The 27,630-nt window shown below is 45.6% G+C and overlaps 1 protein-coding gene and 1 pseudogene across 1 annotated transcript in view; one reads left to right on the top strand and one right to left on the bottom strand.

Moving 5' to 3' along the window:
• CD109 (CD109 molecule) overlaps positions 1-27,630 on the bottom strand; it is a 559,535-nt gene that overhangs the window by 128,862 nt on the left and 403,043 nt on the right. The gene's annotated exons all lie outside the window — the stretch shown is intronic.
• LOC134912171 (5S ribosomal RNA) lies at positions 1,702-1,820 on the top strand (annotated as a pseudogene).

Below are 27,630 nucleotides of genomic sequence, written 5' to 3'. Positions count from 1 at the left end.
CCATCTCCAACATGGCCCGGGTAACTTAGGACACGTGATTCGGTCCTCCTATTCCTAATCGGCAATAGCCGCTGATGTCAGCGGCACAGCAATAAGAGAAACATACGTTGTACTCCTTGCACCTCCCACACAATGAATCCTCGGGCTACGATTGGCTCATACCTCCATGGGAGGCATTTTTAAACTCTCTAGCTATATCTTTTCCCTTCCCAATATAGTCCCTCAATTAGCTGCCCCTCCTAAGCATATGTTCCAGTTTCTCCCATATATCCACAGTGTGACTAAACATCGGATATCTGAGGCCAAGTTCACTAATATCCGGCTTTGCCTACGTTATGTCATATACCAAAAAAAAATACTCAACAATCTACACACTTTCATTTATTCAGATCCATATATACATTACTAACTAAGTATTACAGCCGTTTCCATAATCTGCATCAATGTAACTCCTCTCACTTTCCCACTGTGGGCATATTCCGCCCTTCTCCAACATGGCCCGGTTAACTTTGGACACGTGATTCGGTCCTCCTATTCCGAATCCGCAACAGCCGCTGACGTCAGCGGCACAGCATTAAGGGAAATATACGTTGTACTCTTTGCACCTCCCACACAATGAATCCTCGGGCTACGATTGGCTCGTACCTCCATGTGAGGCATTTTTAAACTCTCTGGTCACCCGTACCTAGACCCAGGAAGTGAACAAGCCCTGCGGGGCGAAACGCGTTTTCCATTCCAGGCACAGCAGGTCTACCGGTTCCAGCCGCAGCACATGCAATTGCACCTTCATCTTTGAATACACTCAGGTCAGATACATCCATTTCCCGGCTCTAGCGGATCCGCCGGCTCCAGCCGCAGCAATTGAAATTGCACTTTTATCACTGGACGTATCCAGGTTATGTGCATTGACACCAATGACTTATTTCTAATCAGTGTTACAGTGTCTGGTTGCAGCGGGTCTGCCGTTTCGAGCCACAGTACATGAAATTGTATTTGGATTGTAGGTGCACTTATATATACGATTTGCACTTGCAATACCTAGAGATTTAATACCGTGAGATTTACTCTATATTTGGTGGTATTGCCGCCCTGAGCTTAACGGATCCGTCTTTTTCAGCTGCAGCATTTGAAAGTGCACTCTTATCAATGGATACATTCAGGCCACAATGTTAATGTTTATGTTTGATGACCTATATGCAACAACTTATCCTCTTGTCCTCTGATAAGTATCTTTAATTCCAGGGAGCTCTGATAGGCATAATTATAGCCAGTATCTAATGAATGTCCTCTCTGGTTTTCGGTCACCCACACGGCCACTGTATTAACATTGGCCTCTCCCATATGTGTACAGGCATTTTTGTACAGTTGATAAGAAAGAACTTCTTAAATACCCTCGTGTCACGGATGTGTATAACCACAGACCTTTTACATATCTTATTGCAGTAACCCTTTCAGCCTACTTATACATATACACAATTTTTGAGATTATCTCATTACATGTCACATGCAATTTGTGAGGTTTCTATTTTCATTTCTTTCATTTCCGTGGACTCTCATCTATGATCCAGGGGCACAATACCACAGATGTGGGACTTGATGCATCCTGCCTAACGTAGAAAGCAGATCCACACCTGTACTCTTGTTATCAGACTGTCACACTCTCTTATATAGGTGCACTCTCATTGGAGTCTGACCCACCTTCTCTACTATCAAACCACACTGCTAATGCCCGATCTCGTCCGATCTTGGAAGCGAAACAGTGTTGGGCTGGGTCAGTACTTGAGGAGGAGACTCACAGGGAATACCCAGTGTTGTAGAGTACCAATCATTTTACATGATGTGTGGTACGTGACATCAACAGCAGTATCACCACTTGTCTTCAATAACTCTTTCTTGTTACTGCATACAGTCTATCCTAAAGGACCAACCTTAGCCCTTTATGTAAAAGATCCGTATAAAATATTTGTGCATTTGTCTGACAACCGGTATGAACTCTGTACTGTCTCGTCAATTATTTTGACCCTGACTACACAGACGTTAATATTCAATTGACCACACTATGGTCTCATTAATACAGATTGTCTGTACGGGTCGGGTTGAAATGGGTGTAAGACTTTGAAGTGTCTACATCCTTTCTTATCTCATTTCCTGAGACAGGACCAGAACATTTTATATATTTTCTTAATTCCTATCCAATGTGCACGGAACTCATTTTGGATCATACTTTGTGCAATGGGCAATCACACTGATTTTAAGGAATATCCAAATAAAGTTATGTTTTATCAGCATTACTTATGATTAATTTGACAATCATTGAAAGTTTTTTCAATCAGTAAAGAGTGCGCCCACACAAGAGCCTTCTGTTCTCTCCCTTCTTTGACATATGTTCTTTCTGGCTCTGGGCGCACCACCAAACTGGACACAGATTTGAGGATTTAAATATAAAATCGTCCAATTTTGGTAGTTTGATATCATATGTGTATCTTTGCATGACCAGTGCCGGGTCGCTCCCCTTTTTGTTCTGCTTTACCATGTAGCCACAAACGCTGGCCAGCTTTATATTTGCACTGCAATTTAGAAAACAGTTTGGACACGCCCTTTCAAATCTAAATCTCGCTGTACGTTTTACATAGGCCCCACTTGCAGTGCAACACGGTTTGTCCAGATATACAGTTACTTGCACTTACTTACTTTTGCCAAAGCAGAATCAGGCCCTGAGGGCCTACAGTAACTCATGTTTGTATGCAGTGGCGATGCCCTGAATAAGCACATACAGAGTAGGTATGTACTGTACTTATTGCCAACTGTTTCCATAGAGATAGAATAAATTATACTGTATTTTAGTTTTAAAAATATGTTAAATTGAAGAGAGGCAATACAATGTCATTGTATTGCCTCTCTGAGCACATCAAACCTAGTAAAAACACTAGCGACTTTGCTCATGCTAATGAAGGACAGAACATGAATGATGTCAAAGCGAATATCCATCGCTCCAGTGAGTACCCAGCTTAAGAGCCGGGAGTGGCTCTACTAAGACGCTCTACAGCTGTGAATGAATTAGCTCTCATGTTTTTATAAGAACCACCCCCGTTACTCCCCAAATGCTGACAACTTGTCACTATTGCAGCACATGTGCAGTGTGGTTCCGGCACATGTGCGTGGCAAGAAATCACTTCACTGCATCAAACATGGGCAATGTGTGCACCTCTGAATCAGACCCTTAGAGATGCAGATTACAAATAAAAGTTAAAACCGACATGGACCAGATAACCTTTAGAAAACCCACTCCTTTTACCGTGTAGAAATATAAGCACAATCGGCCTGATTCAGATGCGGTCACAATGCTGATGCAACAGCGACATTTATCAGTGACAGAACTGTGAGGCATAGCATGTGTAGCAGCCGATCACAAGTGAGCAGAGACACCCACTGAAGCCATTGCAACATGCTCAGCAACTGCATACTTCATTGTGACTGCAAACGCAGATGCGAGGAACATCGATCTCTGAGTGCCTCTATGAGCACACAGAATACCCACAACTAGGGAGGGCAATCCCGGGCCATTTTTTCAATCCTGGGTATCGAGATTGAAAAATGGTCAATCCCGGGATTCCCAGATTGTTTTTTCCCTGTGTGGCCACCCCCCGCACACATAACTCACCATACACCGGGGACACCAGGGGCGGGCGGGTGGGAAACATAAGCTACTCTCTCCCGGTGGCTCCCAGCGGCATGTGACGGCGCAGTCTGACCTCTCACTGCACGTCACGTTGCGCTGGGGAGCCGGGAGGAGGAATCCCGGGGATTGAGGGATCAGCGTTGAGCGTCCTCAAACGCTGATCCCTCAATCCCCGGGATTGGAGCTTCCAATCCCGGAATTGAATCCCGGCTGTTTTTTGCCTAAATCCTGGGATCACACCGATCCCAAGATTGGCCTCCATACCCACAACGCTGGTGCCATGTTTTATGCGTACGAGATCACAGTTGTACACCGAGACATGCCCCAAAAATAGGACACGCCTGTGCTTTTGCAGACACTCTATGTTACCTCCCCCAAACGGCCTCTTTCTGTCAATCACTCTGCGACTGATTCCTTGCTGCAAGCGGCATTGCAAAGGTACCTTGCAAAGGTGCCAGCAATGCATTTCCACTCTACCAATAATCACTTAGTTGCAACACCATCGAGGTTGTGACTGCATCTGAATCAGGCCCAATATGTTTTTAACTGTGTTTCTGTTTAATGATATGTTTGCAAAACAGCTTTAACAACCCTAAGGATAGAGTTCATCTGCAGACCAGAAATAAAGGAGTTAACCCTGGAACAATGCCCTTGTTAATGTATGTGTCCATTGTAATGCTCCTTTGTTTGAGATCCAGGAACAAGGCTTTTGCGAATTTCATCAACCGCAATTAAGCTAATGTATGTGTGTGAGCCTGATATCTTCAGACAGCGTGGAGCCACTGCTGTCAGCAGCAACTGATATTCACTCCAGTTCCCGTGAGATCACAGGGCATGGTGGGTACGATCCAGCCCTGAAACATAAGGATTTCTAATTGGGAAGACAAAAAAAACCAAACTGTTTTACACTGAATGGGGACAATCAGAGACTCGCTAAAAGTCTTTGGGGTAAAATTTACTAAGTGTCAGTTATTGCGGTGATTTAGTGTCTACAGTAACAGTATTTACTTTGCATTGGTTTTGAATGTTATTTAAAATTCTCCATCAGTGCCCATTGGTTTTCAAGCCCCTATCCCACCACAAACCCACAAATAAGTGGCAGATTTCAAGTACCGCACTGAACAAGATGATCTATGCAGGCTTTGATGTGCAACAAGTGTTGAAGTGGACAAATTAAAAAAACAAACAAAAAACAAACAAACCATTACATGCCCCCACCTCTAAAAGGATATCTAGCCCCAGGCTTCTTAGCCTAGGTTGATATGGAAAGATAGGGAGGGAAAACAGTGTGGGGTCCCCCCCTATTTTTCAGTAACCAGCACTAGGCTGAACTAGCCAGGACTGGTGACAGTTTAGCAGGGAGACACGCAGAATGGGGTCCCCCACTCATAGTGGCAATCAACATCACAATGATTAGTCTGTGAGTGATCTGTAATTAGCATTGGGGTTCCGTGAGGAGCATCCAAGTGTTTTTTATTTTGCAGTGAAATGCCTACTTTGGGTCAAAGAGGACATGTCTCTAAGGATTAATTGAATAATGTGTAAACAAAGGTGTGTTGTGGAGTGGTTATTTAATAAAATATATATTTTTTACATTGTCTGAGTCCTGTCCTTATTTTGGAGTACAGGTCCAAGCACGCCCTTGATGCCAGGGCATGCTGGTACTTGTGGTTCTCCAAGTACCATTAAGTTCTGTCAGGCCTGCTGGAACCTGCAGTCCACATGGAAAGAACAAAATTAATTATAAATATTATTCTCTATGACCTCTGAAACCAAAGCCCCAGGAGTGCAGAGAAAAGACCTGGGTTATCCATATGGAGGGGGACCCCATTCTCTAGGAATCCCAGCCCTGGGCTTACTAGTTTGGGACTTGTTACTATTATGGCAGGAGGATCACATGCTGTGTGTCCCCCTGCTATATATTTGGCGTCCCCCCCCCCCTCCTCCAACAGGTAAAAAAACACATATTGTCCTCGACAAGAAAAAATACACAGCCATTAAAACAAAACACAATCACATTTTTACCCACCAACCACAGTCCCCTCCGCCCCTGGATCCTGGGCAGATGTGGCCCTGTGCAGAGCCCCTGGTCTTTGGCAACCACTGCTGTGTATTCACTGCAGTTACCTCTGCCTCCAACCTGGTGCCAACAGCAGATCACGAAGATCACCGGGTGTGGGCAGCAGCTGCTGTCAGGCTCCCAGGCAAGTCAGGGGAAATTGGCAGCCAGCAATAATTGCACGGGGGCAGAGGGAGAGAGGAGACATCTGGGATACACAGTTCCCCTGACACCCGCTGCTGCTCTGAGAAATGGAGGTTCCACCTATGTGAGCACAGGGAGCAAATACAGTATGTACTGGTAGGATGGGGTGCAGATGACAGGATAGAGCGGACTGCAGATTTTCAACATCTGCTGTCCGGACCAGATAGTGTGGACACTTGGCCTGATTCAGATGCAGTTGGAAAGCTGCTATTGTAAGTAAATCAGTCGATGTTCTCTTACTGCGCGGCTCAGCCTGCGTGTATTCAAAGGCACTCAGACTCTGCAACATGACTTGATTTATGTAAATGGTACCAGCAATTATATGGTGTTGGATGGAAATGATGCGACTGCAGTGGGTGTCTCTATGCTCAGGTTTGCCTCTGCCCAGATTAGCATATAACCACAATTACATACGGCAAAAGATAGCAACAGCAGCAGCAAGAACAAACGCATATGTATCAGACCCACTGTCACACAGTTGGGGGAAACTTTCCACCTACACTAGAATGATTAGTTGGGAAAAATCAAACCTGTTTTATGCCATTGTTCGGTGTGTGGGAGCAAACAAATGCAGATTATCAGTCCAACCAGCTAACTAGTTGACGGACTACGAATGCTGTAAATCTTTTCGTTTCGTCTAGAAATCCAGCCAGTTTTGGTGGATCTGTGTGCCTGCCAAAGCATGAGCACTGCCTTGCTGGCAGCAATGGGAAAAGAGGCCCGATCGAGACTTAAGTGAATACACCAGGGTTGTATCATAGAATATCAATAGAATGCGGCATACTGTATGTGTGCCTTAGGATGTACTCAAAATGGTGACATTCATGTCTCTCCACAATTTTGACAGGTATGATGTTGAAATTGTTGAAATGTCGACATTGAACATGTCAGCATCTGCAGAATGCCGACATTCACAATGCCAACATATGAAATGCTGACATTTTGCACAGACTGGCGCAAAGGAGTATGGTTTGGCTACGGTTGGAGAGGGTTGGAGTTAGGCTACAGGAATGGAGGTTATGGTGACATACTGCATGATGACATTACAACAATGTCAACATTATGAACGTCAGCATGTCAACAAAAACACACCTATGTGCCTTATGTGTTATTTTTACTATCGCTGTAGTATGATTAAGCTAAACCATGCTTAAAAGTGTTATATATCTGTATTTTACAGTAGTTAATTAAATATCTGGATATTTGCCTGATTGCCCAACTAGCAGAGTGTATACCCAGGATTAACTGAAGAGTCTCGCATGACAAATCAGAGTTCAGCAGTGTAAATATTGTGTGTAAAGGGGGGTACTCACGGAGCAATCGCTGCTTAAAATCTAAGCAATCTGACTAGATTGCTTAGATTTTAAGCAGCGATCACTCCGTGTGTACCCCTCAAAGCGTTAGCGATGCGCAGCCCCGCGCATCGCTATCGCTGGTGCTAGCGGGTCGCTCACTTCCCCCGCTGGGTGAAATGAGTGCGCCCCCCCCCCCCCTGCTCCCCCCGCACGCTCAGCACACAAGGCGCTGTGCTGAGCGGGGGGAGAGATGTGTGCTGAGCGGTTCGCTCAGCACACATCTCTCCCCACATCTGCCAGTGAGTACTGGCCTTAAGCCTTGGTATCATGATAATGGGGGTAATTCAGAGCAGATTGTACGATCATTTACTCTGACATGCGATCCAGTCTGAATTACCCACAATGTTTTTAAATATTGTAATGCAGAATCTGCAATTTATCACCTAGGATTATTATAAATCACTCAATCTCTAGCAGAAGAATTAAATGAAAAAAGCTTTTCTTTTTTTTTAATGTTTGGGAGTAATTTTGATCCCCAGTGTTTATTGATGACATTTGCCAACCAGATTGTCAGCTCTATTTGGAAGAAATAGATTACTATGCTACTTAGAATACTTTATGACCAATGTTACAGGAAAACAAAAAAAAATAAAAATCAGTAAAATCATAGAGAATGTGTCTAACACTGTAGTAGTAACGTTTTATTGCTATTTTCCAACATTGTAATCGCCTTGCCTTTATAAGGTTTCCAGAATGCATGACTTGTTTGGAGCAACACTGTTCAGACAAACCATTACAAAGTGCGTTTTTTTCCATTTTATAGGCAGTGTTTTCAATTTAAATGCCGTTTCTGTTTTGAAACTATTATAAAATTGCATCACTGGAGAAAATCACACAGAAATCGTGCTATTATGACAAATACCACATGGTATGAAGCAGATTATTTCAGAATTTTTTTTTTATGGCCATAAGTGGAGGAATCCCCTGTACTCCTGAAATATGTTTTTTTTTTTATGACCTAAGAATCACTGTAAGGTTTTTAATTCTGGCATATGTCAAACTATAACTGAGCATGCACAAAAATGTAAGTACTGTAGTTACTTTGCATATGGACTAGATGGTTAGAAACAGTACTCACTGCATTAATGCATTTTAATTATGTTCAAAACTAGTTATTAGGAAAATAAATTCTATCATGGTGTAATGTACAGGGTGATTCAAAAGTCGCAGTACACCCTTTTGATTCAAAAACTGTGCAAGAAATGGGAAAATTGAATACTCCAGTAAGGTAAGGGTGAGGTGGGCTATCCTTTAGGGCAGGGGTGTCAAACTCAAATTCATCGGGGGCCGCATCAGCAGTTTGGTCCCCATCAAAGGGCCGGTTGTATCTGTAGGTCTATCCAAAATTTACCGCTCCACCTGCCTTATATGTGCCCAGCCATCTGCCCCCTTTTAAAGTGCCCAGCCATGTGCCCCCTTTTATAGTGCCCAGCCATGTGCCCCCTTTTATAGTGCACAGGTCCCCATTTTACACATTGTGGCAGGCACAGGTCCCCATTTTACACATTGCGGCAGGCACAGGTCCCCATTTTACACATAGCGGCAGGTACAGGTCCCCATTTTACACATTGTGGCAGGCACAGGTCCCCATTTTACACATTGTGGCAGGCACAGGTCCCCATTTTACACATTGTGGCAGGCACAGGTCCCCATTTTACACATTGTGGCAGGCACAGGTCCCCATTTTACACATTGTGGCAGGCACAGGTCCCCATTTTACACATAGTGGCAGGTACAGGTCCCCATTTTACACATTGTGGCAGGCACAGGTCCCCATTTTACACATTGTGGCAGGCACAGGTCCCCATTTTACACATAGCGGCAGGTACAGGTCCCCATTTTACACATTGTGGCAGGCACAGGTCCCCATTTTACACATTGTGGCAGGCACAGGTCCCCATTTTACACATTGTGGCAGGCACAGGTCTCCATTTTACACATAGCGGCAGGTACAGGTCCCCATTTTACACATTGTGGCAGGCACAGGTCCCCATTTTACACATTGTGGCAAGCACAGGTCCCCATTTTACACATTGTGGCAGGCACAGGTCCCCATTTTACACATTGCGGCAGGTGGTGGAAGGAGGGAGAGAGAGAGAAAGAGAGGAAGGGAGAGGGGCTGACTTACATTTGAAGCGGTTCTCGCCGCTCTTCAGCCGCCTCTCCCTCCTCGTCTGCGCGGCTCCCTTCTCCCTCCTCCGACGGGGTTTCGTTGAATGACGCGTTTGCGCCGTGACGTCACGACGCAATCGCGTCATTCCGCGAAACCCCGCCCCCCCCCGAGCTGGGCACTCGGGAGAAGGGGGTTTCATGGCGGCGGCACCGCGGGCCATCAGACGAGGTCTGGCGGGCCGGATTTGGCCCGCGGGCCTTGTCTTTGACACCCCTGCTTTAGGGTATGTACCGAACATAGGGGTCTATTTTAGTAAATCGGGCTCCTAACTACCATTTTTCAAACACAGCCTGTGACATAGCAGTTAGGAGCCGATTGGCTGGTACGTTATCTCCAGCAACTTTATCTCCATCCAAGGCTTAGTAAATAGACCCCATAGTGTTGTAACTTTTGAACCATAACTGCTATTTCAAATCTGTTTGCAGCAATAAACTTTTCAGCAAATTCTGAAGTTGTTTGACATGTTACACGACCCCCTTTCCATTTGAAAAAACTGACTTAGATTCAAGATGGCCGATTTCAAGATGGCACCCATGTTCGGTACATACCCTAAAAGATAGCGCACCTCACCCATACCTTACTGGAGTATTCCATTTTCCCATTTCCTGCACAGTTTTTGAAACAAAAGGGTGTACTGTGACTTTTTAGTAATTTTTAGTAATTTTGAATAAACAATTAAATATATGGTTTAACATTTGTATGGAAAAACAGCTACTATAGCATTTACAGTATAAATATAAGTGTTCTTATGGTAAGAGTGGGAAGTGTACCAGTTGAAAACAATAGCACAAACTAGTGCCAGTTTTAGATATGGTGAACAATTAACCTTGGGCGCAGATAGTTTAAGTAATAAACAGTTATTGCTACTCCTATGTGTCTAATTAAAATGTTGGTAAAGGTACATAAATGGCATAAAATAGTGGTTTATATGTATAACATGTAGCAAAGAAAAATATACATACACATGAAAAGTATCACTGTTAAAAAGCAAGTAAATTTGCAGTATATATTGTAATGTCGACTGTCTGCAGTCCGTATGGAAGTAAAAATGAAAACTATTAGTATTACTAATAATAATATTGAAAAAATAAAATAAAAAAAAAGGTAAAAAGAAAAAAAACAAACAGAAATTGAAATGTAAAAATTCTCCTTTGGGGGGAGCAGCAACAGGTAGTAAGTGGTGCTATAATGTCCTTCAGAGTCGTGCTGTAAACGGGCACTTATGTCTTCTCGACAGGAGTTAGGCAGTAAAGTGCTGTAATTGGGCAGTCTAGTAAGACTTAAGTGCCCGTTTACAGCACTACTCTGCAGTACAAATAAGAGCAGGACATTACAGCACCACTTACTACCTATTGCTGCTCCCTGCTTCACATTTTACTCCAGCCCCATCCCTTCACCACCTACAGTACATACTAATAAGTCTACAAATTATACCTGTCCTGCCTGCACCTCCTCATATAAAATGAAATGTTTCACATATGGAAGTGTTGCAGTAGTATCATACATATATATTAGCACACATATGACATTTAACAGTACAAGGTACAATAAATATAGTGGGGTTTTTTACATTGTACACGTGTGGGTCAGAGGAGATGTTCTGAGCACTGATTGGCGGATCATAGCAACTTCTTTTTTTCTTACGTCCTAGAGGATACTGGGGTCCACATTAGTACCATGGGGTATAGACGGTCCACTGGGAGCCATGGGCACTTTAAAAAATCAATAGTGTGCGCTGGCTCCTCCCTCTATGTCCCTTCTACCAGACTAAGTTTAGAAAATGTGCCTGGAGGAGCAGGTCATGCTTTGGAGAGCTCCTGAAGAGTTTTTTTCTTTTATTTTTAATGTTTGTTATTTTCAGTCAGGGCTGTTTAAGCAACAGCCTGACTGCTTCGTGGGACTTAGGGGGGAGAACGGTCCAACTTCCTATAGAGTTAATGGTCCTGTTTCTCTGCTGGCAGGACATTGAGCTCCTGAGGGAGCTACTCGCAAGCCAAACCATGGTACAGCATACCCTCCCGCAGCAAGTCGCCACCCCCTAACAGAGCCTGAAGTTTGAAGAGTGGTGAGTACAGTGTCGGCGTCCCGGTTAACGGGTCGCCGGCGGTAATGGTGGCACTAGGGTAGGAACGCAGCTCTGAGTGCAGGCTGTGCTCCAGGGATGCTCAGACAGGACACACGCTGCGGCGGGGTCTCACTGTGAGGGGCACGCTGAGCCACCCATCGTACCCACACTGGCCACACTTGCTAACAGGTGTCTCTACAGTTAGTTAGCACAAACTACAAAATCCTCAGGGCCAGTATAAATATTATAAAGTGCGGGAAGCCGCGCACCATTTTAGGGCATTTCCCTCTGCAGTTCAGACACAGCAGCATTACAAGGGACGCGCAGCTCCTCTGACAAGACCCCAAGTCTCCTCAGCAGTACCCGTGGGTCTTAGCGAGGGGGGGGGGGGGGGTAGAAGCAGTGCACATATTATAAGCACAACTTGGGTGCTTGGTTGTTGCGACCCAGCTTACTTTTACTACTGCTAAAGGGGCGCTGTGTGGCTGGCTCTGAACTCTCTCTGTGTGTGTATGTGTGTGTGTGTGTGTGTGTATGTGTGTGTGTGTGTGTGTGTGTGTAGGTGTCCCTTTACAATCATGTCCAGGGACTGTGTTTCTTGTACTGCTGAATGTCTCTAATCCCCTGGGGACTCACTACCCTGTACTCAAGATAGTGTTCTCTCCCAGTCCAGTGGGGCTGAACCCCGTGGTTGGCTTCAATTAAAGGGATGATTTCACTTATTTCAACTAAGCTGTCTAATAATGAAAAGAAAAGACAATTCTTGAGGCAGTCTATGGATGACCTGATACATAGAGATTCAGCTCCCATGCCTGCACCCCAAGCTCTCGCCATTTGCCCGCAAAAACGTACTCTGGCCCACATTATGCAGGGTGATACGGATCCTGATACATCAGATCCTGAGGTAGGTGAAGTGGATACGAGTGAAGGGGGGGGGGGGGGTGCCGTCCTGTCACAGGGAATACAGGCCCTCATTGAGGCTATCAGAACTGTCTTACATATTCCAGACAAGTCAGATGAGGTTGAAGAGGAGTCTTATTTTAATACTAAAAAGAAATCCTCTGCTACCTTCCCCGCTTCAATGGAGTTAAATGCACTCTTTGAAGAAATGTGGGTAAACCCTGATAAAAAGTTTCAGATCCCTAAGAGATTGATTTCTTCCTTTCGCTTTCCTGCAGAGGATAGGAAGAAATGGGAAAACCCGACGATTGTGGACGCATCTGTGTCCAGGTTGTCGCGTACGATCATCTTACCGGTTCCCGGAGCTGCGTCCTTCAAAGACGCTGCTGACCGCAAGATTGAGACCACTCTCAAGTCTTTATACACATTGGCTGGGGTGGCCCAGAGACCCACTATTGCTTGGGCATGGATCACTAGGGCCATTGCTAAGTGGTCAGGTAACCTAATTGACAGCTTAGATTCCTTAACCAGGGACAATATTGTTTTACTCCTGCAGCATATTCAGGATTCTGCTAACTTTATGGTGGAGGCCATCAAAGAAACTGGTCTACTCAACGCACGCAGTGTCAGCATGCAGGGGCTTGTGGCTACGCCAGTAGACTGTGGATGCAGATTCCAGGTAAGGTGTGGAAAGTCTGCCATTCAAGGGTGAGGCTCTGTTTTGATATGAACTGGATACATGGCTATCCAAGGCTACAACGGGTAAGTCTATATACCTTCCTTCCGCAGCAACACAAGCTAGGAAAACCTACTCTGCCCCAACTCTGCAGTCCTTTCGGACAGCAAAATTTAAAGGAAAATCCAAGGGTTCTTCTACAACCTTCAAAGGGAATAGAGGTAAACCCAGAAAACCCGCTGCTGCAGGTTCTCAGGAACAGGGCTCCGGGTCTGCTTCCTCAAAGCCTTCAGCATGACGGTGGTGCACACTGCCTGGAAGACAGACAGGTGGGAGCTAGGTTGCGTTATTTCAGTCACATCAGGAACTCCCGCCTCTCAGATTCTTCAAATCAGGCTTACCAGCTTCTCCAGAAGCAAGTTTGACCTTACAGGCAGCAATTCAGAAACTGGTACAGACCCAGGTCATTGTTCCAGTTCCAATTCACCTACAAAACAAAGGATTTTATTCCAGCCTATTTGTGGTACCGAAACCGGAACGTTCGGTAAGGCCCATATTGAACCTCTAGTCACTGAATCCGTATTTAAGGGTGTTCAAATTCAAGATGGAGTCTCTGAGAGCGGTGATCTCGAGTCTGGTGGAAGACGAATTCCTGGTGTCTCTGGACATCAAGGATGCGTACCTTCATGTTCCGATTTGGCCTAAGGTTTGCATTGCAGGACTGTCACTACCAGTTCCAGGCCCTGCCATTTGGCCTCTCTACGGCACCAAGGGTGTTTACCAAGGTAATGGCAAAAATGATATATCTCCTCCGTATGCAGGGGGTGAACATTATACCATACCTGGGCGACCTGCCGATCAAGGCGCCGTCCAGAGAGAAGGTGTTGCACAGCATTGCCCTGTCGACTCGCCTACTCCAGGATCATGGGTGGATTCTGAACCTGCCGAAATCTCACCTGGACCAAACAAGGAGACGTCCGTTCTTGGGAATGATACTGGATACAGAGGCACAGAAAGTGTTTCTTCTGATGGAAAAGGCATTGGTGATCTAGTTAATGGTGCGGGAAGTCCTAAAACTGTCCCAGATATCAGTGCATATTTGCATCCACCTCCTACGAAAGATGGTAGAGATGGTAGCCTCTTATGAGGCACTACAGTACGGAAGGTTTCACGCAAGGCCCTTCCAGCTGGTTCTGTTGGACAAGTGGTCCGGATCACATCTTCACATGCACCAGAGGGTACGTCTGTCGCCAAAAGCCAGGATATCCCTTCTGTGGTGGCTTCAGACGTCTCACCTGACCGAGGGTCGCCGGTTCGGGATTCAAAATAGGATTCTACTAACTACCGACGCAAGCCTCAGAGGTTGGGGAGCAGTTCCAAGGAAAATAGTCAAGTCAGGAGGCCATTCTTCCGATCAACATTCTGGAACTAAGGGCCATATACAATGCCCTTCATCAGGCATCCCATCTTCTTCAAGATCAAGCCAGGTTCAGTCGGACAACGTGACGGCTGTAACGTACATAAACCGAAAGGGAGGAACGAAGAGCAGAGCTGCGACGTCAGAGGTAACAAAAATTCTCCTCTGGGCAGAAAGACACATGGTGGCGTTGTCGTCAATCTTCATTCCGGGAGTAGACAACTGGGAAGTGGACTTCCTCAGCAGGCACAACCTCCACCCAGGAGAGTGGGGCTTTCCCCCACAGGTGTTTGAGTCCTTAACACGTCAGTGGGGAATTCCGCAGATAGACCAGGTGGCCTCTCGTCTCAAGAAGAAGTTAAAGCCAGGTCAAGGGACCAGGTCAAGGGACCCACAAGCTGTGGCGGTCGATGCTCTGGTGATTCCATGGCTTTACCAGATGGTTTACGTTTTCCCACCTCTACCACTGATCCCAAGAATTCTCAAAAGAATAAAAAGGGAAAAGGTTCATGCAATTCTCATTCCTCCAGATTGGCTGAGAAGGGCCTGGTACGCAGATCTACTGGGGTTGCTCCTGGAGGACCCGTGGCCTCTACCTCTGCGAGAGGATCTTCTGCAGCAGGGGCCGTTCATCTATCAAGACTTACCGTGGCTATGTTTGACGGCATGGAAGTTGAGCATCAGATTTTAGTCCGGAAAGGCATTCTGAACAAGGTTATTCCGACCCTGATCCAAGCTAGGAAAGGGGTAACGTCTAAACATTACCACCGTATTTGGAAAAAATATGTCTTGTGGTGTGAAAACAGGACATTTCCTGCACTAGAATTTCAAATGAGATGTTTTCTCCTTTTTCTACATGCAGCTGTGGCTGTGGGCCTACGTTTGGGCTCCTTGAAAGTCCAGTTTTCGGCCTTGTCCATTTTCTCCCAAAAACAAATGGCTTCTCTTCCTGAGGTTCAGACGTTCTTGAAGGGTGTACTACACATCCAACCGCATTTTGTGCCTCCCACGGCACCTTAACGTGGTATTGCATTTTCTGCAATCGGACTGGTTTGAACCTTTACAGGAGGTTGACGTTAAGTTTCTTACGTGGAAGACTGTTACACTGTTGGCCTTGGTTTCTGCAAGGCGTGTGTCAGAAATGGGGGCTTTGTCTCACAAAAGCCCCTATTTGATTTTTCATGAAGATAGAGCTCATCAGCAATTTCTTCCTAAGGTGGTGTCTGCGTTTCATATCAACCAACCTATTGTGGTTCCAGTGTTTTCGGACATCTCTGCTACCTCTAAATCTCTGGATGTGGTGAGGGCTTTGAAGATCTACGTGAAGAGGACAGCTCGTCACAGAAAATCTGACTCGCTGTTTGTTCTCTATGATCCCAAGAAAATTGGGTGTCCTGCTTCAAAGCAGTCTATCGCTCGTTGGATCAGACTTACTATCCAGCAGGCTTATTCATCGGCAGGATTGCCAGTTCTGAAAGTTCAGGCCCACGCTACTAGGTCTGTGGGTTCTTCCTGGGTGGCTGCCGGGGGTGTCTCGGCTTTACAGCTGTGTCGAGTGGCTACTTGGTCAGGATCGAACACGTTTGCTAAGTTCTACAAGTTTGATACTTTGGCCGCTGAGGACCTTCAGTTTGGTCAATCCGTTCGGCAGGAACCTCAGCACTCTCCCACCCGGTGTGGGAAGTTTTGGTACATCCCCATGGTACTAATATGGACCCCAGCATCCTCTAGGACGTAAGAGAGAAATATACGTTATGGTAAGAACTTACCGTTGATAACGGTATTTCTCCTAAGTCCACAGGTTCCACAGGATAACAATGGGATATGATGGAGCGACAGCGGAATGGCACCAAACGATCAAAATCTTTCAGGCCTCCCAGGATGCAATGATCCCGTCCATATATCCCCGCCCACTGGCTCTGGCAAATCAGTTGTATTCCATAGCACTAGGCAGGAGATTCATGTAGAGCCCTAACCAGGCAAGAAGAACACACATGCACACCCTTCCGTACAAGAAGGAAGAGGTTAGTGAGTAGAAGGACCCTCAAATCAGGTGCGTCAGGGTGGGATCCCTGTGGAACCTGTGGTTATCAACGGTAAGTTCATACCATAACGTATATTTCTCTGGCAGGGTCCACAGGTTATTCACAAGATAACAATGGGATTTACGAAAGCATTTTAGTGGTGGGGACGCTCCTGATTGGACAGGCGAACCTTACGGCCGCATTCAGCGTTATGAGAGGCAAAAGTATCTAAGGCAAAATGTCTAATGAAAGTGTTAATGGAAGACCATGTGGCTGCCTTACATATCTGTTCTGCTGAAGCACCATGTTGTGCTGCGCATGAAGGATCTACCATACGCGTAGATTGAACAGAGACATTAGTCGGAACCAGGGACAGATCTAGACTTTTCATTAGGGAAGGCGGTTTACTGTTTAATCTTGACCCCTCCCTCTACAGTCCCAACTCCTCCCATCTGCAATCCTAACTCCTCCTCTCTCAATTCTGACTGAACTTTTTGAGTGAGACTGAGATAGAGCTTTGTGATTGTTCTATGTACATGTGACTCTGTTATGGGGTAATTGTATTTATTAGCCCTAGTACCCACACACCAGCAAGTGAGGGGCAAATACTCTGTAACCCTTGCTCTCCTGGCTCCTCTCTGCTGCTGTGGTATAAGCTGCAGCACATCGTTCTGCCTCAGGAACAGGGAGATTAGTTTGAGAGTATGCTTCTGAAATCGTCATTCGAAGCAATCTTGCCAACGTCTGTTTAGTGGCAGGCCATCCTCTCTTGTGAAATCTGTAGAGAATTAAGAGAGAATCTGTCTTTCTGATGGCACTGGTACGGTCCACATAGATCCTTAATGCCCGGACCACGTCCAGCGACACATCTCCCGCAGAAAGTCCAGATACCTGAAAAGCTGGGACTACAATTTCTTCATTAAGGTGGAATTTAGACACCACCTTAGGAAGATACCCAGACCTAGTTCTAAGAACTGCTTTATCTGGATAAAAAAAAAAAATCAGAAAAGGGGAACGACATGACAGCGCTCCTAAATCTGACACTCTTCTAGCTGATGCCATAGTCAGTAGAAAGAGAACTTTAGCTGTCAATCATTTAAGATCCACTTTATTAAGTGGTCCAAACGGAGCAACTTGCAGAGCTTTGAGGACTAGACTTAAGTCCCAAGATGCTGTAGGAGGAACAAAAGGAGGTTGAATGCGCAGCATTCCCTGGAAAAAAGTACGCACATCCTGTAAGTTGGCAATTTTCTTTTGGAACCATACAGTCAATGCTGATACTTGAACTCTCAAGGAAGCCACCTTCAAACCTTTATCCATTCCTGCCTGAAGGAAAGCTAAGATCCTGGAAACTCTGAAAGATTTCGGGTCCATACATCTCTCACTGCACAAATGAATATAGGCCTGCCATATTCTGTGATAATTACGAGCTGAGGAAGGTCTCCTTGCTCTGAGCATTGTTTGAATTACCTGTTGTGAGAATCTTCTTGACTTCAGGATAGAGGTTTCAAGAGCCACGCCGTCAAAGACAGTTGATCCAGATGTCTTTGATAACAAGGACCCTGCAATAGTAGATCTGGACATTGAGGGAGCAGAAGCGGAGCATCCATCGATATTCTCTGCAGATCCGTGTACCAATGCCTTCTGGGCCAAGCCGGAGCTATTAGAATCACGGCACCCTTTGCTTGCTTTATTTTCCTCACCACCCTGGTTAACAGGGTGATCGGAGGAAAAAGATACGCCAGATGAAAGTCCCATTTCACTGACAAGGCGTCCACAAAGATCGCTTTGGGATCCTTTGTTCTCGACCCGTATGTGGGCACTTTGTTATTCAGACGGGACGTCATGAGATCTATCTCTGGCAATCCCCACTTGTCTACTAGAGTCTGAAAGACCTCCGGGTGTAGAGCCCATTCACTTGCCTGAATGGCATGTCGACTGAGAAAGTCTGCTTCCCAGTTTAGGACTCCCGGAACGGATACTGCGGACAAGGCTGGGAGATGGAGTTCTGCCTACTTTAGAATGCGACTTACCTACTTCATTGCTGTTTGGCTGTGGGTTCCTCCCTGATGGTTGAGGTACGCTACTGCCGTTGCATTGTCCGAGCGGATCTGGACTAGTTTTTCTTGAAGAGTGTCCTTTGCCTGAATCAGTGCCATGTATATGGCCCGAAGTTCTAACAGGTTTATTGGCAGGTAACTTACTTCTGTGGTCCATTGTCCCTGGAACCATAATTTTCCGGACACTGCTCCCCAGCCCTGAAGACTGGCATCTGTTGTCAGGATCTCCCAATCTGATATCCAAAAAGGTCTCCCTTTGTCTAGATGGGATGTCTGTAGCCACCAGGCTAATGACTTCCTTACCTTTACTGGAAGTACCATCGTCTGTTTTTTTTCTTTTATAAGATTTTTATTGAAGCAATATTTGTAGTACATACAAAAACATGCATTGTAGAACAGACATACATTAGAAGGGTAAATACGAGATGTAACATAGTTGAACATCGTTAATGTTGTGGTCAAGAGACAAATATATTATAAAAACGAAAGAGAAAGAAAAAAAAAAGAAAAAACAAAAAAAAAGTGTCCGCGTGCCATTTTCTCCTCCATCCGCTCCCAGAGTGATAACCAATTTTAAAGTACAATCGGTGGGTCTCCCGTAGCCATTCTAGTTAGAAACCATTCCGTATTGGACAATGAGTTATGGAGCTGTGTCCTTACCGCTGTCGATAAGGTCGTTATATAGCTCTCCCAAACTTCAAAAACACTCTGTAGCTTAGTGTCTTTTTCCCCTAAAATTCCTATCCATTCCATTCTAAAGAGATAAAATAACTTGGCCTTAAATAGTGATAGGGTAGGTGGTTCTCTAGCAATCCATACTTGAAGAATAGCTTTTTTAGCAGCTATACTAACTGCCAGTAGCAGCTTTTTACTACCCTGAGAGAGACGTTGATCCAGTGAGAAAATACCAAAGAGCGCCCATTCTGGGTACAATCTCCAGTAGTTCACTAAGTGAGACACCAAGTAATTTCTTACATCTATCCAGAACTTTCTGATTATAGGGCAGGACCACAGGCAATGATATAGATCCGCCTGTGGAGCTCCACATTTCCAACATGCATGCATATAAGCAAGTTCTATTAGGTATCGTCTATGGGGTGACAAATAAGTTCTGTGCAAAATGTTAAGAGACATTTCTTTATATCTTGAAGAGGGAAATGATCTACAAGCTTTAGCATGAGCCGCAAGTAAGTCCGTTATCTCAATTGCAGGAAGACAATCCTTCCAGGACATAATACCTCCCTGTCCTGTAGAATAGTCCAGGACATTTAGAAAACAACCATATGCAGTCGAAATCGCCTTACGAACCCTAGGTTGTTGTAGCATTTTATCGATCGGATTGTCCCAGTCTACAGACGAGAAACACCTGATAGTAGCTGAAATATAGTGTTGAGCTAGAAGAAAGGCCACAGGATAGGCCAGCAAAACTGGGTATCTGTCGGTGGCTTCCTGGAATGTGAGCGGCCTCGAGCCCCATATGTCCACCAGGTGACCAATCTTGGTAATACCCCCCAACCTCCAGATATCGAATGGATAGCGTGCCCTACCCTCTTGGAAGTCAGGGTTAGCCACGAACGGAAGGTGTAATGATTTATGGGAAATTAAATAAAGTTTGTGTCGCATGTCTGTCCATAGCTTTCTAACGCTCCACAGTAATGGGTTCCTCCTCAGCTCCTCCGACACCACCTGCGAGTGCAGATGTAGAAAGGTGACCAGGTCTCCCCCCTGTGTAAATTCCTTATCTAAGTCAGTATTCGTGTAATTGTTGTCATTGTGCAACCAGTCATGTAAATATCGTAGTTGAGCAGCTTGTGAGTACCAAAGAATATTAGGAAAGTTAATTCCTCCATTCCCCTTAGTTTGCTGTAATTTAATCAATGCTATACGTGGTTTCTTTCCCAGCCAAATAAATCGTCTAAAGAGAAAATTAAAATGTTGAACATCTTTTGGCAGAAGCACATGTGGCATGGCTTGGATAAAGTACATTAGATGGGGGAATGATATCATCTTAATTAAGCTAGCTCCCCCCAGATATGATAAAGGCATAGATTTCCAAGATTCAAGTTCTGCTTCAATTTTTTGGATTGCCGAGGAAAAATTTAGGGTGTACAGTCGCTCCGGCTTCCTTGATATCTGAATCCCCAGATAAGTTAACTGATCCGAGCTCCATTGTAGTGGCAATCCCCCTACCCCGCCCCTTTAAAAAATAAACCACTCCCCAGTCTAAGTGCCACGGATTTCGACCAGTTAACATTAAAAACCGGAAACACCCCGGTAAGCCTGTAATAGATTAAAAATGTGGGATAATGAAGTCTAGGGATCTGAAACGTAGAGCAGTAGGTCATCAGCAAACGCTGTAAGTTTGAGTTCCCTGCGACCTATTTGAATTCAACTGAGTATCCGATAATAGTAAGCGATGTAGGGGATCTATGGCCAAATTGAACAGCAGGGGAGACAAGGGGCAGCCCTGTCGTGTACCACGCTGCATAACAACAGGATCGCTAGTATAGCAATTAATTAAGAGGATAGTGGAGGGGGAGTTATATAAATAACGAATAATATTAATAAAATCCTGGTGGAATAGTCTACGTTCTAAGACCTTGAACAGATGTGGCCAAAGCACTGTATCGAAGGCCTTAGTAGTGTCCAGACTGAGGAGTATATTCCTGGAATGGGGTGATTGGGCAGAGGCTATAACCGCAACAACAGCGGCCCGAATCCCCTTAACCGAGTGCACATTGCGAACGAAACCAAGCTGGTGATTAGTTAAAGCGTGGGGGAGAATTGTCTGTAGTCGGTCAGCCAAGATTTTGGTGAACAGTTTTATATCGGTGTTTAATAACGCGATGGGCCTGTATGAGGTCACCAGTTGCAGATCTTGAGCGGGTTTAGGGATGAAGACAGTGTGGGCTGTTGTGAAATGGTGAAAGGGGGTTCGGTTATGTAAGAGGTCGTTAAATAATTCGAGCAGAGTCGGAATCACATGAGGTTGAAGGATTTTATAAAACTCATTAGAGAGGCCATCAGGTCCTGGAGATTTATGTAGCTGGAGTTTGGATATAGCAGAGACCAGTTCCTCATCAGTAATGTCATCCACCAATAAGTCTGATTGTGCACTCGTTATGGGAGGCAGTATCGTATCGGGCAGAAGCGCTGTATGGGCATGTTCACTGAAGGGGAGATCAGAATAAAGGTCGGAAAAATAAGATTCAAAGTGCTTCACAACAGAAGGGGAGTTAGTAAGGAGTTGCCCCGAGTCTCTATGTTTAATAGCAGTTATGAATTTACGAGACATTTTCTTCCTAGCCATATTTGCTAATAATCGACCAGATTTATTTCCCCATTGGTAATACTTGTGGGAGGAAAATACTAAGTCACGCCTTGCTTGTATTAGCAAATGGTCATTCAATAATTGCTTGGCCTGTAAGTAGATTTGCAGAGAATCCTCAGTCTGCAGAGTGAGGTGACGTTGCAGTGCGGCAGTTAACTCTGAATGTAAAGTAGTATAAGTCATAAGATTTTTCTTCATTCTATGAACGTATTCAATAATTTGGCCCCGAAGAACCGCCTTTGCCGCACCCCATAGAATAGTAGGGCGGTCCCAGTATTCTAGGTTATCATCTAAAAAGTTGGCCCAATTGGTTACTAAGAACTTCCTAAAATAATCACAATTATAAAGGTAACTTGGAAATCTCCAAATCCTGGAGCCCCCAGATTGAAGAGATCTTTCCAACGTCAGTGTCACCGGAGCATGGTCCGATATTAAAATGTTGTGAATGTCAGCATTGGTGACCTGAGTGACTAAAGAATCCGTGACAAAAATCGAATCAATCCTGGACCAGGACCGACGAACCCCAGAAAGAAAAGTAAACGACCTGTCAGAGGGGTTGAGAAGACGCCAGACATCAGTAAGCTGAAGGGAGATCTTAAAAGTTTGAAGATGGGTCCAGAGAAGAGAACGTGAGTTGCGAGGGACAGGATTTTTATCTAAAGTAGGGTCCTCTCAACCGTGTTCCAATCTCCCCCCACTATTAGTTGAAAATTGTCTAGGAGCAGTAGTATAGAACTTAATTCACGGAGAAATGTATCGGTTTCAACATTGGGTGCATAGGCATTTACCAATGTGTACTTTGTACCCCAAATCTCCACGTCTAAGATTAAATAACGTCCCTCAGGGTCAGCTACCGAGTTCAGAACAGTGTATTGTAAGGTCTTGTTAAACAGGATCACAACCCCCCTAGTCTTCCTTGAGTTATCCGCGGAGATACAGTCATCCAACCAAGGCACGCGAAGAGCAGAGGAGGAGCCCGACAACCAGTGAGTCTCTTGGAGGACTATAATTTGAGGTTTGAACCGTTTTAGATGTGTGACAACCCTTTTACGTTTAACTGGGGAGTTAAAGCCGCCCACATTCCAGGATATAATCTTGAAGCATGTATCCAACTCAGAGGCAGTTGTACCTGAGGCAGTCATGGTTTAATTAACCTATACCCACCCGAGGGTGACCATCCTAAACTAACATTGCTTCACAGAGTCGCCCTCTTCCGTCCCAGCGAGCGGTGAGGGTCAACCAAATTCTAACTGTCTCATAGAGCACTGCAGCAGACCTGTTGGAGGAGGCATGGCACGGGTAAAACAGAAAAGATAATGAAAAAATAAATAAAAAAAACACACATTGCTTCACATAACGCTTTTCACTTTTTCCAAACCAAACTAACAACGACGCAAGTGCTAGACCAACCAGTAGCACTGGCGAGGAATACAACAACAGTAAATGTGACATCTATGTTTAAGCTGAGTAGCATAGAGTGGGACCGATGGTCCATTAGTTGTGGAAAATAAACCAACCTAGGGCATTAAACATGCAGTTACATTATAGTTATCACCTGTGTCACGGGCTCCTAGGATTTAGCATACGTGTTACGTGGGATTTGGCAGTATCAGGATCAGCAAATAGTAGTGTGCGACCATTATCATGAATACGCAATTTAGCTGGATACATCAGCGCAAACCTAGTATTACTCTCATGGAGCAATTTGCATACATCAGAGAACTCTCTCCTCTTTTGCGCAACAGAGGCAGAGAAATCTTGAAAAAGCAAAATACGTTTGCCATTCACTAGCAATTGCGGGAGTTTGCGGTAGGAGCGTAAAACATGTTCCTTCATGTGAAAATCCATGAATTTCGCAATGACTGGTCTCGGTTTCACATCACCATCAGGGCGAGTAGGACCAATTCTATGTGCCCTTTCAATGTGTGGCAGAAGTGGGGAATCAATGATATCCAGACCTGAGAATAGGTCATTTGTTATAAAATCTGTAAACTGTCCGTCACTGACTGCTTCAGGTATACCCACAAAGCATAAATTCGATCTCCTGTCCCTGTTCTCAAGATCATCTATTTTCGCCTGTAAAGCTTTAAGGGATGAATCCTGGGTGTCAGTGGAACGCTGGAGTGTGTGTACCTGGTCCTCCGTGTCACTAACCCTTTGCTCTAAGGAATTTATCCGTGAGGTGTTGTAATCAATCTTTGCAAGTGTGGAATCTGGTAGTGTTTGTATCTGTTCCAACCTCTTATCAATTAAAGGGATATTTTCAAGTTTCTTGTCAATTTGGGGCATGAGGAGTCGCGAGAGCTCATGTGCCATATGAATTAAAGATGGCTGATCAGGCACAGCCTCTGTCTCCTGAGGCTGGTCCCGGGGGTTGCTTACAGCTGGGGGAGAGGGGGGGGGGGGGGCTAGGTTTCCCTGCCGCATTTTTATTTTTACTCATTCTAGTATTCACTGAGGAATGGGAAGATCTAACCGCTGGAGTTTTATGGACGTATTTGTCCATTCCCCGGTCACTAGATCGCTATATACAAGGGTTGGGAGGCCTGTATATGAACACACAATGGTATATAATAATAAAACACCTCACGTAAGAGCTTAAGTAGGAAGATATGTCAGAGCCACTCAGCAAAAAAAAAAAAAAAAAAAAGTCAAACATCAATTCTCATAGTGTGCAGATAAAGGCATGTCATATTTATGACGTTTTGTAATCGCCGGGTAGAGGCATAACCCAAGACAGATCAACAGCTTGCCGAGTATAAATAATCTCGTAAGAATAACCATAGATTGCACAAGACTAATAACTGTATCAGTGAAGGAAGAAACGTAGCAAAATACACCTGAACGTCTTGCCAGTAATTAATCACTAGTTGATATGACAACCTTAAAGAGAGTTGGACAGTGAGATATCCCAAACCTCAACTGCGGCGTGTGCCTGTTCCCTGAGAGACAGGGTGAAATAATGGTGCCGGCCACAGCAGTGTATGTGGGCAATCAGGAAAGGAAAGAGGAGAATCAGAGGTGAGGAGAATCAGAGGTAAGAGAAGGAGGCAAACAGAAGGAAAAAGAAATGTGTGGGAAAGAAACAGGAGAGGGAGAGGCAGAGTCCAAGCTGGCAGTCAGAGACAGAGAGTCACAGTGGTGCTCTGGGAATGTAGCAGTCCCGACCGCAGGGCACAGCAGGCAGTGATCCGGAGTCTGGCAGGTTTCAAAGAGCCACTGCAGTGTATAGTACAATGTCTACTTTGGCAAAAAGTGTCTAAGGATGGTTAACACTTCTGGGCAGCAGTCAATTCAGGCGAGCTGCAGCACCGATCCCGGCACGCCACCCCAAAGAGTCCAGAACAGTGTTTCGCCCACCTCAGCAGTCTCTGCCACTGCACGTACCCAGCAGAGAATTGGGCAGTCTCGGCAGGTAAGTCATCACCACAAAAGGTCCCAGTTGTCAGGGCCACTGGGCACGGGGGAAAAGGGGACAGACAGGGGGCCAAGGGTGATGTCAGGGACGCAGCAGCCACCCCTCCGAGCCCGCAGTACAGAAGCCTATTACCACCTCCACGAACCGTCAGTGTACAGTCCCGAGTACGATGGATGCCCACCGCGTCAGCAAGGTCAGATGGCGCCTGGGGTCTTTCGACGTCACTCACCCGGGGATAACCGCTTCTATCGTCCCGTTCTTCTCCGCGTCAGCTCCGCCGCCGTGTATCTCCACAGAGCCAGCCGGGTGTGAGTAGGGGGAACCGGGTCACAAGCAGGGACCACAGCATCAGAGGTTTTCTCCCCTTCGGCTCTGCACCGCTGCCAGCCGCAGGATTCACACGAACACCCCGCAGCGGTTCAGGCGGGGGGTCGCAGGGGAGCCGGAGCTTCAAGGGTGTCACCCCGCTCCACTCTGTTATCCAGCGCAGATAAACCCACTAAAGGGTGGCAGGCAAGGAGGGATCCCCTCGAGAGCAGGATTCGCAAAAGCTGTAGGGTCGAGGTTGGGGCAGTCAGACAGTTTTCGCGCTGAGCATACGGCGTTCATGCAGGCCGTCTGGTTGAGGGACGGCTTTCGGGGGTATACAGTCCCACTCCTGTACCTGTAGGGTATTCCCAGATTCTGTACGATGTGGGGAACAATCCTGAGAGCCTCCCAGGAAAGTACAGGAATAATATCAGGAGGATGCTTGCAGATTGCTGGCTTGCAAGACGGAGCCCCTCTAAAAAGCAGCCATGCTGGATAGCCCGCCTACCGGAAGTCCATCGTCTGTTTCTTTATTGTCTGATGTACTCCATTCCAGCTGGCCAGAATCAGATGGTGCAGAGGCTTCGAGTGGAATTGCGCATACTCCACCATGTCGAATGTTGACACCATCAAACCCATCACTTGCAGTGCTGCGTGAATTGATACTGTTTGACTGTGTAACAACTCCTGAATCCTTGACTGTACCCTGGATATCTTGTTCCGAGGTAAAAATACTTTCTGCAGACTTGAATCCAGTACAGCCCCCAAGTGAGTCATACGTTGTGACGGAACCAGAGACAACTTTGCCCAATTTATGAGCCACCCGTGCCTCTGCAGACATGTTATTGTCTGTTGGAGATGGCACAGGAGAAATTCCTATGCTATAGGAACATGTAGGTATGCATCCTGAATATCCAGGGATACCATATAATCCCCTGGCTCCAAGGCCAAAACTATGGAGCGTAACATCTCCATGTGAAACCGTGGTACCCAAATGTATTTGTTTAGCATTTTGAGATTGAGAATGGGTCGGGCTCGAAAAGACCCATTTGGCTTCTGAACCAAAAACAGGTTGGAGTAAAAACCCTGTCCCCGTTGTGCAGGGGGTACTGGAATGACTACTCCTGACTGAAGCAGTTTCTGAACGGCTTCTTGCAAGGCCCTTGCCTTCGCCTCCACCCAAGATGGGCTGGTGCAGAAGAACCTTCGAGGAGGATGCTTCTTGAAGGTGAAAACATAACCTAGAGATACTGCTTCTTGCATCCAGGAATCTGTTGTAGACTGCTGCCAGATCTGTACAAACTGAAGAAGCCGGCCCCCTACCCTGGGGTCCCCCAGGGGGAGGTCCGCGCCATCAGGCTGATGGCTTATCTTCTGGTTTGTAAGCTGGCCCTCTGGTAGCCCAATGCTTCTTTGACTTACCCAACTTATTGTATTGGGGCTGCTTTTGATCACTTTTTCCCTTCGCATTTTCTTGCGACTGAAAGGGCCGAAAAACTGGACCCTTAGGTTTAGGATTATATGTGGAAGGAAACTTTACCTTCTTGGAGTCTGCTTCTGACTCCAGAATATCTGTAAATTCTTTACCAAAAAGAATATTTCCAGCAAAAGGCAAATATTCCAAAACCTTTTTAGATTCTGAATCAGCTTTCCACGTACATAACCAAAGTGCTCTGCGGGCAGATATTGTTGAGGCTGATGCCCTAGAAGCAATAGTACCCATATCTATTGCCACTTCTTCCAAGAATACTGCAGCCTGTTTAATATGAGCTATATAGGATTTTTGTTCTCTAGAAGCGGAGAAACCATCCTCTTCCAGCGCATCAGCCCAGGCAGCTACTGCCTTTGCCATCCAGGTTGAAGCCATGGCTGGCCTAATGACTAACCCAGATAGAGAAAATATGGTTTTCAGAAAACCATCCACTCTCCTATCCGTGACATCATTTAATGATGTTGACGG

This window comes from Pseudophryne corroboree, chromosome 4 (assembly GCF_028390025.1).
Source record: "Pseudophryne corroboree isolate aPseCor3 chromosome 4, aPseCor3.hap2, whole genome shotgun sequence".
NCBI classification, from domain to species: Eukaryota; Metazoa; Chordata; class Amphibia; order Anura; family Myobatrachidae; genus Pseudophryne; species Pseudophryne corroboree.
The sequence above is the reverse complement of the archived record's forward strand: the minus strand, read 5'-3'. Positions and strand labels throughout refer to the sequence as shown.